Here is a 17472-nt window from a genome sequence, read left to right as displayed (position 1 = left end):
AGACAAGGATGCTCACTCTTGCCACTTCTATTTAATGTAGTATTCAAAGTACTAGCCAGAGCAATCAGGTAAGAGAAAGAAACAATGGGCATCCAGATTGGAAAAGACAAAGTCGAATTGTCACTGCTTGCAGATGACATGAGCCTATACATAGCAAAGCCTAATGACTACAAAACAACTCTTAGAGTTTAAAAATGATTTCAGTAAAGTTGCAGAATACAAAATCACTACACAAAAATCAGTAGCATTTTTATACTCCTGCAATGAACTAGCAGAAAAAGAAATCAAGAAAGCTAGCCCATTTACAATAGTCATCAAAAAAATAAAATAACTAGGAATAAAGTTAAGCAAGGATGTGAACTATCTTAAAAAAATAATTTCTATTGTACTATATACAGATACATATTTTTGTGTTTATATGTTTGGATTTTGAATGATTTGTTTTTTTCTTATATTTTTCTCTATTGTATAGGTTCTTTTTAACCCAATTTTTCCTAAGTAAAAATCACTTTTTACATACAAGAGAAATCAAGTAATAGATAAGTTGTTTCTTGAAAACTTTACAATGGCAAGAGCTGATAACTCCAATGTCATTGATAAAAATGTGAAACCATTTATCTTTCCATGCCAAATTGTGACTATGTATATCCAATATTAGTTCACATATTAAATTAAGCTGTGACCCAAATAATGACTCTTTTCAGAGAAAGAAAAGTGAATAAAAGAAGATATTAGCTAAAATTAACATGAATTTGTGCCCAATAATGCAATGCAGCATGTATTTTAAAATGTTGAATTGAGTTTTCAATAAATATAATAATATTAAGCATTTTAGTAGAGTAGTCAGTAATTCCCAAGCTTTGTATTATTTGCAATTTTAACACTTAGTCAAAAGAAACAAGATTTTCTACATAATTATAAAAGAAAAAATGTATATACTACAAAGTTTAACAAAACCACTTGTAAATAAATATATTCCTTATCTTCATACAAATTATTTCTTTAAGGAGAATATGACAGAAAAAGACAATGTTTTCATAGATCAAAGATGCATGGGAACTGTACATTTTCTTCATGTTTGATTTTCATATTTTTCTTTTTGTCCTTTCTATAAGTTTTTCATTTTTCTATGAATAGCACATTTATTTATAGAGATTTTCTCAGTTGTTTTGTTTATATTCTCTCTCTCCCTCTTGCTCTCCCTTTTCCTCCCTCTCTTTCTAGCTCTTTCATGTACTCTCGTTTGCCCAGAAAAACAAAACAAAACAAAACACCAACAACAAAAGGATTAATTTCTGGAAGTGTAAGTTAAGAGATGTTGAGCTTTTAGTATTTTTATTAAGTTTTATCTATTAATAAAATGTGATAATCTCAGAGCAATTTGTTCTTTCTGGTCATTGGTTGCCTGTGTGTTTTTCAACTTTGTTATTCCTGAAAACAACAGATGAAAACCTAAGTCACTACAAAAATGATAACTATGTTAATTAGCAAGATATAGTCAATCCACAAAGCATTTATATTTTGAAACAACATACTGTACAAGGTAAATACATACAATTTTATCTGTAAGTTGCAAAATAATAATAAGTGGTGGACTAATGGGTACAAACCTATGCTATCTACCCTAAGAGAATCATTGTGCAGTATATGCATGTATTGAAACAACATACTGTACCCCACAAATATGTACAAATAAATGTTAAAATATTTTGAATAAAAATTAATAATATAAGATTTTGAAATTCATGATGTTACATTACCAGTGTGGAACCAAAATGAGCATTTTAATAAAATTAATACAATTGTTAAACCTAATAATTTTGAAGCCTTAAAAATCTTAATAATATGTGAATGTATTGATCAGCCAAAGTTTGAGTATTTATAACTCAAATAACTTGTGAAAGTCTCAGTATTAAAAGTATTTACTAGGGGAATGTTTGCTTAAATTTGTTTTAATAGAATAATACTCAGCCATAAAAAAGAATGGAATTCTGCCATTTGCAGCAACATGAATGAGCTTGGAGAAGATTATGTTAAGTGAAATAAACCAGGCACAGAGGGAAAAAATACGTTACGTTCTCACTTTTAAGTGGGAGCTAAGAGAGGAAAAAGAAAGGGAAAAAAAAGACTACAGTGTGTGTTGGACTTGCAGAGGGAGAGAATAGACAGGGTTGGGGGAAGGTGGTTAGAGAGAGGTTGGGTGGAGGACAGGGGAACGATTGCAATTTGAGATGGTGAGTATGCTGATAGTATTGATCTGATCATCACATCTTGGGCATAAGTGCTGATGGTTAGCTCTGTGCCTGTGAATATATATAATCAATAAAAAGAAAAGAAAAAAAATTTCAATAAAAATATTGTTTTGATTAAAACTGTTCATTCTCCCTTATTTATTGTATTATTTGCTGGTTATACTTGTGAATATGGTGTACCATTAAAGAACTCAATGTTTCTAAAATTGCTTTGTTCAAAAATCTCCATAAAATAATCTGTCAGTGTAATTTAGGAAAGTATATTTATATTTGCTTTCAATGACGTCGAATACATTTTTTAGTTATTTTATTTTTATTCATTTGGTCTACAACTAAAGACAAAATGTCTGAAAGAATAAGTAAAGCTTTCTGTAAAATATAGTACATTTGTAGCAAAATAAATTCAAAGAAATTTAATTCATGCAGGTGTTTTTTCAAACTCATCAGAGAAAGTGAGGGAAAATGTTGATTATATAAGTAGAGGGAAACATTTTTTCTAATGGAAAGATTTATAAAAATTAAGAAAAATCTCGAAATTTTTCAAACAAACAACACATTTACAAATAAACTGAATATTTTAACTAATTCATTTTAATTTATTCAGAACAGCACCTACGCCTTGATTAGCTTCTGTCTTACTAAAATGAAATCATTTTCCTAAAAGTAGTCTTCCTTCCATGAATTCAATGCATATTCATTTCAATTATTTTATTTAAGTTGAATGTGGTTTACTCTCTAGCATCACAAGCCATTTGTGCACACATTTACAACACTCTATTTACTTAAGTACATTTTCCTGCTTACTGTGTTTAGTTTATTTATTACCTGTCACAGTGCTATCCTGGAACTCATGAAAATCACACATCTGTTTTTGCTTTTTTATTGTTTTTAATGCATCTACTGAATGTTAGAGGATTGAGTAAAATATGTAAAACAAACAAAATAATTATTTTTTATAGAAATGAAAAGAAACTAATTAAAATATTGCATAATTTCAATTCCCATATTATGATAAAGACTGCTCTCTTTCTGCCTGTCACAATTTATTTACTGTTATTTGGTGCAGACATTTTATGTGTATTCCACAATTTTATCCTTACGATAATATAGCATAAAAACATTTTTAAACAAAAGTTGAGGAAATCGAAGTTCAGTAAGTTCAAGTGGCAAGCGTATAGTAAATCAAGTATGTAATTCCAGGTTTGCCCGATTCTACCCTCTCTCTCTCTCTCTAATGCACTCACGTTATTTCTGTGACATATACAATATATGGCAATTGGGATTCAGCTCAAGAAACAGAAATTGCTATAGGTGTTTTTAAAAAGAAAAAATATAGGAGCAACAATTAAGTCTTACATAATCACTGCACATGCTAGAAGAGAAGTAAGTGGCATTTTGTTTCAATGTCAATGCAATTGTAAACTAGCATGAGAAAACTGCAGCTGCTGGTATTACTGCTACAGCCACCACAACTACCACACACCCATGGAGCTGGTGACTAGACTCTGATATATGGAAACCAACCACTGTCAACCCTCATATTCAACTTTGCTTGCCAGCTGACACAGAAACAGATGGAACGACCTCAGCCTTCTTTCAACTTCCAGCTCTAAGAGAAAAAAATCTTACTGATAGAACGTAAGTGACAATCAGAACCTTGCACACAAAAGAATCTGGGAAATCCACTTCTTATCCTCATATACTTGGCGATATCTAAGAGAACACAGATGTGGATGGGAATGTTGAATGTCAGTGTTCCTTATTAAGTTAAAACATGTTAAGTCTCTTCTTAGGTGACTTTCAGAGTCCTAGAGAACAGGGATTTTATGTTGTGTATAATATAAATTCAAGTAACTATTTGTCATTCAATTTATTTTGTTGAAATAATTATTTAAAAATAAATATTAGTACTGTATGACATAGAGTTTGAGACTAACATATATACTGTATTTTGGGTACAAGCTTTTTATATTATATATTAAAATGTGGAAGAAAAAGTCAGCATAGGCCAACAAAGAAGCAAAAAGACATCCAATTCTTCAGTGCACCTCAAACATTTAAATACTGGAATTTATTTATTTGTGAGAAAAAGTTGAGGTTCAATTAGCTGAAAATAGTTTAGAAGGAGAAAATCAATTGGAATTGGGAAATATAATAATTATTATCTAAATTTATTATTTAGGATTCAACAATGTTTTAATACCCTATCTATTATGCAGCACTGCTATAGTTGTCATCTGGGAATGCAACAATAACACTCATTGTTTTAAAATATACTTCATCTTTTGACTACTTGATCACATACAATCTATGTAAATTTTGGAATCCCATTTAAATGATTGGTACTAAACGTGGAAAAGTCATGTGGTCTGGAGAACATTTCACATGCTATCCAGCTAAAAGAAAAAGTAACTTATAAAAGAAAAAAAAAAAAGCTTGAAATTGGATTTATCAAGGTGCTGTAAGACAAAGCAACGCTGTAGAAACTGCTAAGAAGGAACTGCCTAACAACACTGATGAGAAACAATTATTGATGAGTCTAGCTTAATAGATATGCATTATTTTGCCTACCCAGCATCCATGATAACAACTTGGGTTCTCTTTGGGGCACTATCATAACCTCACAGACACAATCTTGTTGGTACTCCAAAGTACACCACATCCTCTCCTGGTGAACCAGTGGACACATGATTCTAATGGGCTAACTGAAAACCCACTTTTTGGAAATTGTATTTTGAGCAAGGACTTAAAATATTTGCACTAGTTTAACGCTCTGACAATAGCATAAAGATATTACCTATTTCTGCTAGCTTCCAAAATCCCCAGTCATTGTTTCTAATGCTTGCTTGTTTGGCTTCCTCTCTCTACCTTTGATTCTGTGAACTATCCTATACAGTGATTTTTTTATTTCCAGTTTAAATTATCCAGAGTTGGTTGCAGTTATTGCAAGAGAAACAATATACTAATTGACTTATGCTAGAAAATTACCATAAAAGTTAGTAAATAGTTATGCATGTTTTAAATACATAATAGCTTTTAAGGGGCTATACCCTGATTTCTAATGTTTGGCAAGTTTCAAAGAGAGCTATGTATCCAAGTTTGACATAAAATATTTGTATGTTTATTTTAATTGTATCAAATAAATCATCAATCCTTATCATTGGAAGTTTTTAAAAGTAATGTGTGTTTTAAACTTGGGTATGAAAAAATGTAAATTTTGAGTTTTTAAAATCATTTGCCTAAATGAGGATTTAGCCAATGAAGAGCAATCCCAATCTATGCAAAAATATTATTAATAAACACAGTTAAAAGTGGGTATGAAAATACTCAAATTTTTAGTTAATTTATTTGCTAAGTAATTTAGTTTATTTGTCAATTAATTTTTAGTCAATTTATTTAGCTACAGCATTTAAAATAGCTATGTTACGTCACCAGGCACTTGCTGATATTTAATTGTGGTCATTGTATTATAATTCAATGGTTAAGACAATGGACACATTTAATCACAGGCATTTAATTTGATCTCTCTTTGTGAATTACAACAGAATTTTAAAACAGACTACAAAGCTGATGAAGATTTGCTCACATCTTACCAACATAATTTTAAATCTGAATTTCTCAATATATTTGCAAATTCATTTGATAATGTTTCTTTTACTAGCATATATCTAAATAAGAACTTCTTTATGAAACTTTAAGCAAAGGTAAAGCACAAATATAAATGTATAAGAAATGGCTTCTTTATCTTCTCTTTTAAATTAGTTTGAAACAAAATCATTTAAAACTCATTTTCCACAAAGAATTTTAGATGGGTTTATAGGAGATCTCCCATTAATATTGTGCAGAATATAAGTTATTGGTAATAAAAGCAGCTACTTATAAAATCATGACCCTATGCCAAAATATGTTAGAATAGAATGAAAATATCATTATATCTAGTCAAACCCAGAGAAGTTTTTATTGTTACAATCAGAAAGAATAGTGTGAAATAATGCTTTAACATTACAACTATGGCCCATTATTGTAAAAAAAAAAAAAAAAAAAAATCTTCCTTTTTATCCATCAATGGTCATCTTAGTAACCACAGATACATTTGGCAAAATATGGTTCCAGAGAAAAGATTCTTATACAGAATCACAAAACACATTTCATTAATATCAATCGTATTGGATAATAAGTTGCCAATGATAACTAAAGATGAATAATCCAAATGATCCAGGAAACCCAAAGACAATGGCAAGAGATGATGGCCCCAAGATCAAAGTGTTTTTAAGAAATCTTATCTTGAAAATGCACCCAGTGGTTTAAAGACAGGAACATGCTAAAATGTGAAATAATGATCTATAGCAGTGTAATGCCTCAGGATCCTAACTTGTGTTTTTTTAGATTTAATGTTACTGTAATAATTCATAGAAAAAGGAGAGAAAAATAATTAAGGACATGATGATTATTAGGGACTAAATGTTGGTCCCCTCAAAATTCAAATGTTAAAATCTAATCCCAAATGTGATGGCCTTTAGAGGTGGAGCCTTTGGGTCATGATGGAATATGAATGGAGTTAGTCCTTCATACGAGATCAGAGCTTACTGCTCTCTTTCTATGATAGGAAGATACAACGAGAAGTCAGTTGTCTGTAACTGGGAAGTGAGCTTTCACCAGAACACTGAGAGCATCATGCTGGCACCCTGATCTCAGACTGTCAGTCCACAGAAGTGTGAAGAACAAATTTCTGTTGTTTATAAGCCACTCAGACTATGGTACTTTGTTATAGCAGCCCAAACTAAGATGATGATAACACTCAGACTTCATTAATTTTCCCGAATATTGCTATAAGGCTTCTTTAGCAGACAAAAGAAAATTGAAATGATTTTAATAAGAGAGAACAGAAATTAATAAAACAGAGTAAGTGAGCATGAATTGAGTGTTGCATTACCATGTTGACCACATTTAAAACATGGAATCAAAGCAGACTGAAGGCTCTGATAAAAATTCAAGGGAAGTAACCATACTAGAGTTAAGAAGTGGCATGAAACTTCTGAAAGAAGCAGTATTTATGCTATAACTTCTTTATTAAAAGAAATATGAGTTGGAAACCACTTGAACTCAACGACAGCCACCAGCATTCTGTGTAGCATAGTGTGAAAATGTATAGACATTAAAAAAAAATCAACACTCAAATAAAACTATGTCACCTAACCGTACTTGTTTAAAAAATGTTAACTTGTGTTACTGTATTTTTGCTTAATCCTCAGAAAGTCTTTTTGCAGTCACTCTTTAGTAGATAAAAGTTTATAGCCTATTCTTAGTAAAGTTGTATATTCTACAAACTATAGAATTATATTACATATAATATAAACTTATACTAGGAAACTTTTACTTTCATTTTGCTGATTTCAAAGAGTTTAATAATACAAATAGGTCCAAAATGTACAAGACTTGCTTAACTCAGAGTCTTCTGGAAAATGCCCAATATGAATAATCCTTCAATTTAAAATGTTCTCTTTCTTATATGCTATTACCACTGAAACACTTACCCAAAGATATTTGCAGAAAAGTTCTGAATATTTTATTTATAAATAAAGAAATATTTCATGTGTAAAAGGATATATTGAATTTCTCATTGCATTTTCATTTTGTCCAAAAGATGGAAGATGCCGATGAGAGAAAAACCGTTGATGAGAAAGAAGATTTCCCTCCACATAAAACATAAACCTTTCAAAATTACACTAAGTCCACCAAGACTATTTAGCCTGCCTCTAAAACATAGCAGAGCTCTGATGTTTTAAAACTAAACAATATAAATGATTAGCTTCTCCCTCAGGTGGTTTTCAACTCTTAACTTAAAATGCATAACCTAGTATAAATTCACCATCTGCCCTGCACTGTTCCATTATGCCCCCAAACAAAACATGAGATTATTTATCAAACTGTGACACAAGTACACGTATGTGTGTACATGTGTGTGAATGTATGTATGTGTGTGTGTGCACGTGTGTGTATATATAGTCAATTTAGTAACCCTAGTGCAAAATTAAGTGAGTTACTTTATCTGATTTCTTTTTGATGAAATAATCCTAGAGACTACTGTTCTCTTCTACATTAAGAATCAGTTTAATGTGTTATACTAAAATGTCTGCCTATGAATTAAAGTAAGCTAAGTAGTGTATAGCTCCTGAGACATACACATGTAAATTCATACATAAAAGTAAAGACATTTTCCCCATCTTTTGGCAATTCTCAAGCTTCATGATGTCTCAAATATTATTTAGAGTTACCTCTGGCTGTGATGGATTCATTGTTGTTAGGTTCAGCGAGATGGAGAAGAGAGAGAGACCCAAGTCAGGTGCCATTTCAGCCAAGAAGCTTTATTCCACCAAAATGGAGGGCAGACTGCATCAGATCAGTTCTCACCCCTGTATAGACTAAAAAGGTTTTATAAGGTTTGAATTAGAGGAAAGGCATTGGGTGGTCACTTTTGCATAAGAATCTGTTTCGCATAAATTCCAGTTTTTCTTGAAAAGCAAGGGACAGGAGGTGGAAAGTTGATTAACATGAGATAGTGAGAGGCAAGGGGGAAGTGGGTGGAATGTTGATAAACATGGCTGTGCTGATGCTGGCCACAAGGCCTAATTGTGACTACACTTCTCCACCCATTTTAAGTAAAAACAAAATAGACAAAAGATATGAAACACTATTGACAGACATTATACATCAGATAGCACAATGCTATAATTTCTGGGAAGAGAAAATGATGGAAGGAAGCTCTTTCATCACTCCAGCTTCCGATTGGAGGCACTTCTAGACCATTCTAGACCACTTCTAGGTGCAAGGTTAACCCCAAGAAAAGTGTGTGTATTTTACTAAAGAAAGATATCAGAATTTGAAGAGGATGAGGAAGCTACCAATTGAAGATCTGAGAACAGGGTAGTTATCCATGTACAGAGTTTCAGGAATCTGCATATAGACACAATTATGTGATGCTGAAAACTATGTGTGAATGCAGTACAGAAAGTTTAAGCTGATCCTCTAAGCTTAAGTCGCTGGAGTGCATTCAGAGCTGGGAGACTTTCACATTGCAACAGTCAGTGTGGAGAATCTTCACCAAACTCCCCAGACATGAAGAAGAGACCCAGATGATTATCCAACAGAGACTTTAGTAATTCTAAATTAGCCTAGAATAAAAGCTACTTTAAAAATGCCCTGTCGGGGCCGAGCCCGTGGCGCACTCGGTAGAGTGCTGCGCTGGGAGCGCGGCGACGCTCCCGCCGCGGGTTCGGATCCTACAAAGGGATGACCAGTGCACTCACTGGCTGAGTGCCGGTCACGGAAAAACGACAAAAAAAAAAAAAAAATGCCCTGTCAAAGTTGAAAACAAATCACAAGATGATCAAACTGAGTGAACTGGAGGTTAACTGCTTTCCAAAAAAATAAAAAATAAAAAAAATACTAAAAATTCTTTGGAGCAAGAAAAAAAAAGTGATAAAATGCATGCCACACAAAAAAATGGGAAAACCAAAATGCCCAACATTCAGTAAAAATTTACTAGAGATAAAAAGAAGGAAAATATGACACCCCCCCAAAAAAAACAAACCCTCAGTCATTTGTGGGAAAATAGTAAGTGGGCTAACATGTAACAGGAGTGCCAACGAAATGAAGAAGATAGGGAAATATTAGAAGAAATAAAAACAAATCTTTTAAATTCCCAGGAAAAGTATGAGTTACAGAGAGAAAGATAAAAATACCTTCAGACTTCTTATCACTAATTATGTAAGCCACAGGCAGTGGAAAATCATACATGAGGTTCAAAAAACAAAACAAACAAAAAGCAATAGCTATTAATGTAATAGTTGTTGTAACATCTACTAATGTTGCATATATTAATGTAACATCTATTAATACAAGGTGCAATGTCTGGTGATAGTTTTTTTGTTTTTTGTTTTTTTCAAAATGAAGTGGAGACTTTTTCAAACAATTCAAAGCCTGATAAAATTCACTGTCAGCATACTTCAGTACCAAAATGTTAAAGGAAGTTTTATGGGCTAAAGGAAACTAATAGCAGACAAAAACCCGAATCACACAAATGAGTTAAGAGCCCCAGAAAGTAAATATGTGGATAAATATTAAAATGTTATCTCACTGTTATATATCATACTGAATATAAAAATAGCATGAGGTCTAACCAAATATAGAAGTAAACTCTATAAAATCAATGGTACAAAGAATGAGAGTGGGTAAATGGTAACATATTGCTAAAAAAATATTACAGGATAAAAACAGAAGAATATTGAAAAGCAGAGATAGCTAATCAAGCAAAACTAATGAAAAGATAGAATATGAAATCATAATTTCTTCAAAATGAGGCAGCAAAATAGGAAAAATAAAATGAACAAAGAGCATAGAGAACAAAGAGTAAATAAATAGCAGAAGTTATTTATAAACTTTGTTTTCCAGTCAAGATGGTGTAGGAGGGACTAAAGGAAAACTTTTTCAGCCCTAAAGTTTCATTAATGAAAATCACTGACAAATTTAGATCAATATGAAGAAAAAGCATAACAAATTTTATTATTTGACTGGCTGGGAGTGGCAAAGCCCAGGGGAATCACAAAAGAGTAATGTCCCAAGTTTCCCAATTCCAAGGGCATTACAAAGCTTTTATACCAGTGTTCATGAGAGAAATCTAGGGGGAGACACAAGCCCCAGCACCGTGGCCTGAGACCAGTTTTCTGGGAACTTTTAGGGGAAAGTGTCATCACGTGTGAAAGAAGGAAGTAAGAAGTTAAAGCTAAGTAGAGAAAGCTTGTATGCAAATGAAAATACTTCAGGTAATCTCACAGCTGCACTCAGAAACAACAGATAGTAGCCTGTCTACTAGGTGCCCATCTAGATACGTGCCTCAGAGGAAGCCTGGCTGTTTGCATTTATAGATGTAAATTTCTTACCTTCTATCCAGTTTTGTTTTTCCAGTCTCCCTGAATTAGCCATCTTGAAATATGTCAAAGAAATATGTTTTGAGGCCAAAATGTTTTGCCTCCCCACAATGACATAACAGGGACCTAATTTACTCTCCAGTTTGGAACAAACATAACACAGACTAAATATGTGAGACAACAGTTTACGAGATACGAGATACCAGTAAGTGCAAAATAGTACTACCTGCAAGATGTCTTTTGCATTCTGCCTTGGATAGGGCACTCAGAAAAGAGTTTCCAGGCCATGGCAGAGAAAGGGGGAAATTGAACACTCTTCTCATAACATGTTGGATGGACTCCCTGAGTTATGGGTGAAGCTGAAAATTCAGGGAAATAAAGGTGGCTAGAATTTGTAGCACAGAGACCTGGAGAGGAGAGAAATGCACAGAGAAATAACTTGAGAGATATTCAGGGGGTCTTCTCAAGTATTCAGTTGAGTACTAAGTAGAGCTTGTGTGTAAAGCCCCCAAGGGAAGAAATGGTGACCTAAAATAATGTTTGAATAAATAATTGATGAAAATTTTCAAATTTTGATAAAGATATAACAACCACAATTACTTGAAGTTGATACGACAAAAAAACAGAAAGGACACTGTTGGGGGGGGAGGGAGGAGAGGGAGGAGGGAGGGAGGTTTTGGTAAGGGGCAACAATAATCAACCACAATGTATATCGACAAAATAAAAGTTAAAAAAAAAAAAAAAAAAACCCTGCAAACCCACAGATCGAAGCTCAACAATCTCCAGGTAAAAGAAACATGAAGAAAACTACACCAAAACACATTATAAATAAGTTGCTCAAAGTGATTGACAGAAAATAATAAAGGCTTCCTGAGGAAAATGTTATGTTATGTTATATACATAGAAACGAAAATAAAAATGACAGAATTATTTTTAGATGAAACAATTCAAACAAGAAAACAGGGGAACATTACATGCAACAACCTGTCAAAAACGAGGATGAAATAAAGACTTTTTCAAACATTCTAAAGCTGAACAAATTCACCAGTGGTCCACAGCACAAAAAATGTTTAAAGAAGCTCTTCAATCAAAGTAAAAATGATACCAGAAGGATATATGAAACTATACAAAGAATGAAAAACACTAAAAAAGAACTATATGGATAAATATAGAAGTTTTTTTTCCTAAGGTATTAGTTTTTTTTAAAAGATACTTGCCTGCTTGCCAAATGTATACACTCTATATATAGTAGAGTAAAGGCTGGACATATACTTATTTCTAGTCTCTGTGCATACCAGGGTTCCCCTTTCCCCCTGGGAAACTACCCCTGGCCAAGGTAGTTACCTAAGAAAAGGCACATCTCATTTAAGACAAATGTCTCCATTGAGACAAACCAAAGATTGGAGAAAATAGAGACCCTAATGAGTAAACCAGAACTCTGGTGTGAAAGTGCTCTGGTGCCAGGAGAGTAGCACGTGGATTGACTTATCTACTCAGCCTGATCTCCCGTGTGCTTTGGGTCATATAAGCATGCAAATGATTTACTCCTCTACTTTGGTCTGTTCACTATATAACTGTTGTATGTACCCCATGGCAACATGGATTTCCAGCTGGCTAGCTGCCACCAGCGCCTCTGGTAAGTCTAATAAACTGATGTCTCTACCTGTTGTAATAATGGGTGAGTTCTTTGGAATAGGCAAACACTATGTGAGTGACCTCTTACATTTGGGGCTTCCATGATACAATTGGCATAGGGGTCAGGATATTCCATAGAAAGTCCTCATTGAAGCAGCTGTGGGAGAGATGAAGGGCATGGAAGGAATGTTGCAGGGGGAAATACCTGGGTGAGCTACTGGTTCAGTGTGGTCCGATGTTGCCAGCTTGGTAAATAGCTGGGGACTGATGCGTAAATATGGAGACACCCCAAAAATGCCAGCAACAGCAGGACTGCTGGGGGTGTTGAAGGCAGTCAGAGAAAGAGGAGATATTCAGAAGGAAAAGGAATACAAGGCCATTGCTGCTGCTATAGCATGGCTTCTACTCTGTGGGCTCAGGCTAGCAACTGGAAAGGAGACTAAGTAATGGAGCTAAGGACAAAGGTTAAAGGAAGAATTAAGCCTGTTCCCCAATGTTCATCGCAGCACTCTTTACAATAGCCAAGAGTTGGAACCAGCCCAAATGTCCATCATCGGATGAGTGGATACAGAAAATGTGGTACATCTACACAATGGAATACTACTCAGCTATAAAAACGAATGAAATACTGCCATTTGCAACAACATGGATGGACCTTGAGAGAATTATATTAAGTGAAACAAGTCAGGCACAGAAAGAGAAATACCACATGTTCTCACTTATTGGTGGGAGCTAAAAATAAATAAATAAATTCACACACACACACACACACACACACACACACACAAAAAAAAAAAAAAAAAAAAAAAAACCAAAAACCGGGGGGGTGAGGGAAGAAGACATAACAACTACAATTCCTTGAAATTGATACGACAAGCAAACAGAAAAGACATTGTTGGGTGGGAGGGGGGAGAGGGAGGAGGGAGGGAGGTTTCGGTAATGGGCCACAATAATCAACCACATTGTATATCGACAAAATAAAATTAAGAAAAAAAAGAAGAAAAGAAAGAAAGATTAGAGACTGTAAAAAAAAAAAAAAAAAAAGAATTAAGCTTAGACAGAGAGGCTTGTTTAACTCTGGATGATAGCAAGGTTATTATCATGCATCAGTAAGACCAAGCCACTCATTTGCTTCATAATCTGGCAGGTCATTTTGTGAAAATAAGAGAAAAGTGGCTGCCATGGGTTGAAGCTGCAGAGAAAGGAGACAAAAGGGAAAGGGAAGATCAGAAAGAACCAGTGAATATTACTAGAAAACAGCTGTGGGTGGACCTAACTAAGGCAGGGGCCGATCCCCCCAAAATAGATACTCAGCTGAATGCAACATTACTTAAATTGTGGCAACAGCTGCCCAAAGAGATACAGTTCCAGTCTCTGCCAGAAAAGCATCCGGAGGGTGCAGCTGATAAGGGAGTGAAAGTAGAATCCAAACTGAAGGAATTTAATGAAATTACCCTCTATGGAGGCCTCTTCAGCTCACCCCAAGTGGAGCCACATGTTCCTCCAGAGGAAGATGAGACAGATTTCATGTTCCTTTGGTCCCAAGCCTACGGGTGAGGCCAAAGGATGGAGGATATATGAACTGTCTCCATCGACAGAAGGCCCCATGTTGAGCTAGCTATATATTGGTCTCCTAGGATCATCCAAAGGGTGATTGCCTTAGTAGATATAGGATCTGGATGTACATTGATATATGGGAATCCATCAAAATTCATGGGACCAAGTACTGCAATAGATGGGTATGGGGGACATTCCATTAAAGTAAGAAAAGTGAAGTTCGCTTTAAGGACTGGGAGGCTCCCCCTTAGGGAACATGCTGTGTACATCTCCCTGATTAGAGAATACATACTCAGGGTTGATATACTGCAAGGTTTGTGTCTGCATGCTAGTGTGGGTGAGTTTCATTTACAAAGTAGGGTTGTGAAGGACATATGAAGAGGTAAAACACAGTACTCTCCTGTGCAACTACCACCACCCCACCCTGGCAAATAGTGGCAACTAAGCAATATCAGTTGCCGGGGGTCACAAGGTATTTAGGGAAACTATACCAGAATTAGCCAAAAAACAAATAAATAAATAATATGCCAAGCCAATAGTCTATATATCTCCCCTGTGTGGCCCACCGATAAACCAGGTGGTACCTGGAGGATGACTGTGGACTACAGGGAGCTAATTACAGTAATTCTCTCTTTACATGTGGCTGTACCCAATACTACTGATATTATGGATAAATTAGGAGCTCAATTGGGAACATATGCTGTATTAGACTTAGCTAGTGCTTTCTTTAGTATTGATATCCATCCAGATAGTCAAGACCAATTTGCCTTCCTATGGGAAAGACACCAGTGGACATTCATGGTTTTGCTGATGGGCTATCTGCGTAGCCCTGCCATCTGCCATGGAATGGTCATGGAAGACATGGAAAAATGGAAGCCTTTTTCAGTGAGACTATTCCATTGTATTGATGACATTATGTTAACCTCTGATTCTCTTACAGATTTGGAGAGGGCTACACCATCCCTTATTGCTTACCTACAGAGGAAAGGATAGGCTATAAAAAACAAAACAAGGTCAAATTCTTGGGAGTTATTTGGTTGGATAAGACGAAAGTCATGCCCTCTGCAGTAATAGATAAAATTCAGGCACACTCCAGGCCAACTACTGTTAAACAATTGCAGGAATTTCTGGAATTATTAGGATTCTGCCAAGCTGCCTTAAGTTCTGCAAAAGCAGTAGTAGGGGACTTGCAAGCATTGAGCATTCTAAATCTGGTACTATCCTGTGAATTGGATGTAAATATTTCCCAGGAGGGCTAGGATTGGGGGTTATGGCAATGACAGGGGAAAACTCACCTCCCCATAGGGTTTTGGTGCCAGACATGGGAAGGAGCAGAGGCCAGATATAGCCCCAATGAACACTAAGTAACAGCTGTTTATCAAGCATTGCTAGCCACAGAACCAGTCACCAGATAGGAAGCTGTGACTGTGAGGACTGCATTGCCAATTGCGAGATGGATTCATGACATCTCCATGTGACCCTGCAGTTCCAGTGCTTAATCAACTATGGTTACAAAGTGGCAAGCCTACTTACATCAATGTAATAAGTTGTCCACAAGTCCCTTGAGCCATGAACTACAGCAGTTATTGGGACCCATCACATTTGTGGACCCAGATGATGTGCTCACTGAACCCATGGTATTGACTCCCTTGCCCATTAAGGAAGGTGTGCCACCAGTGCCAGAGGAGGTTTGGTATACTGACAGCTCCTGTTGATGGCACACCCCTCGATGGAAAGCCATCGCATAACAACCATCAGCTGATACCATCTGGGTGCATGACAACACCAGGCAAAGCAGCCAATGGACTGAATTGCAAGCAGTATGGTGATAGCCAATGAGAAATTCCTGGTAACCATCTGTACTGACAGGCTGAAGATTTATGTGATGTGAAGACTGTGAGGGTGGAATAGTTGTATGTAGGAGTGGGATGTAAGGTAAATGCTGGGCATTGACGTATTCACCTTCCCCATGCATACCAAAGTTCCTCCTCCCTCAGGAAACTACCCCTGGCCAAGGTAGTTACCCAAGGAAAGTCAAAAGTCTTCTCTTTTAAGATAAACAGAAGACTGAAGGAAGCAGGGACCGTAAGTCAACTGGCCCACTGGTGTAAAGTGCTCTGGCACCAGGAGAGTAGCACATGGATTGACCTATCTACTCAGCATGACCTCCCGCACACTTTGGGTTGTATGAGCTGGGTGAGGGATGCATAAGCATGCAAATGATTTACTCCTCTATTTTGATCTGTTCACTATATAACTGTTGCATGCACCATGTGGCAACACAAATTTCCAGCTGGCCAGCTGCCACCAGCACCTCCTGTAAGTCTAATAAACTGATATCTCTACCTATTGTCCTGTAAGTCTAATAAACTGATATCTCTACCTATTGTAATAATGGGTGAGTTCTTTGGAATAGGCAAACACTATGAGAGTGCCCTTTCAGATTTGGGGTTCCTACAATAATATGTATATATGTATATATATAAAATGAGAGGTGTGTAACATAAGTGAAATAAAAATGTATTACAACAATAACACAAAAAGACAGAGGTGAGACATGGAAACAGTTGTGATTTTCTTATACTATATGTAAAGTGCTTTAATATCACTCAAATTTTCACTACAATAAGTTAAAAATACATACTATTAACTGTAAGCAACTACTACAATATAAAAACAAAAGTATAGTTAATAAGATAAAAAAGAGGTAAAATAGTATTATTAAAACACTAGTTTAGTAGAAAAGTAGGTCTAAGAAGAGAAAAACAGGAAGAAAAGGAAAAGGGACAAGTAAGGAAAATTTTTAAAAAATTAAATTCAAATCTTATCATATCAATAATGCCAATAAAAATCAATGATCTAACCATCCAACACAGTCAAATTGGATTTAAAAAAGGAAGACCTCATGACATGGTGCCGTAAAATAAAGAAAGAGTCTTTAATAGGAAGATACAATTTTTAAAAACAAACAAAAAAAGAAAAAATAGAAAAAGATGTATCACACTTGCACTAATCAAAAGACAATTTAGATTGGCAATATCAACATCAGTGAAAGTATTTTCAGAGCAAAAAATATTGCCAGTAATAAATAAAGTCATTGT

The sequence above is a fragment of the Cynocephalus volans genome, chromosome 2 (assembly GCF_027409185.1).
Source record: "Cynocephalus volans isolate mCynVol1 chromosome 2, mCynVol1.pri, whole genome shotgun sequence".
NCBI lineage: Eukaryota > Metazoa > Chordata > Mammalia > Dermoptera > Cynocephalidae > Cynocephalus > Cynocephalus volans.
Note: the sequence above shows the minus strand (reverse complement) of the source record.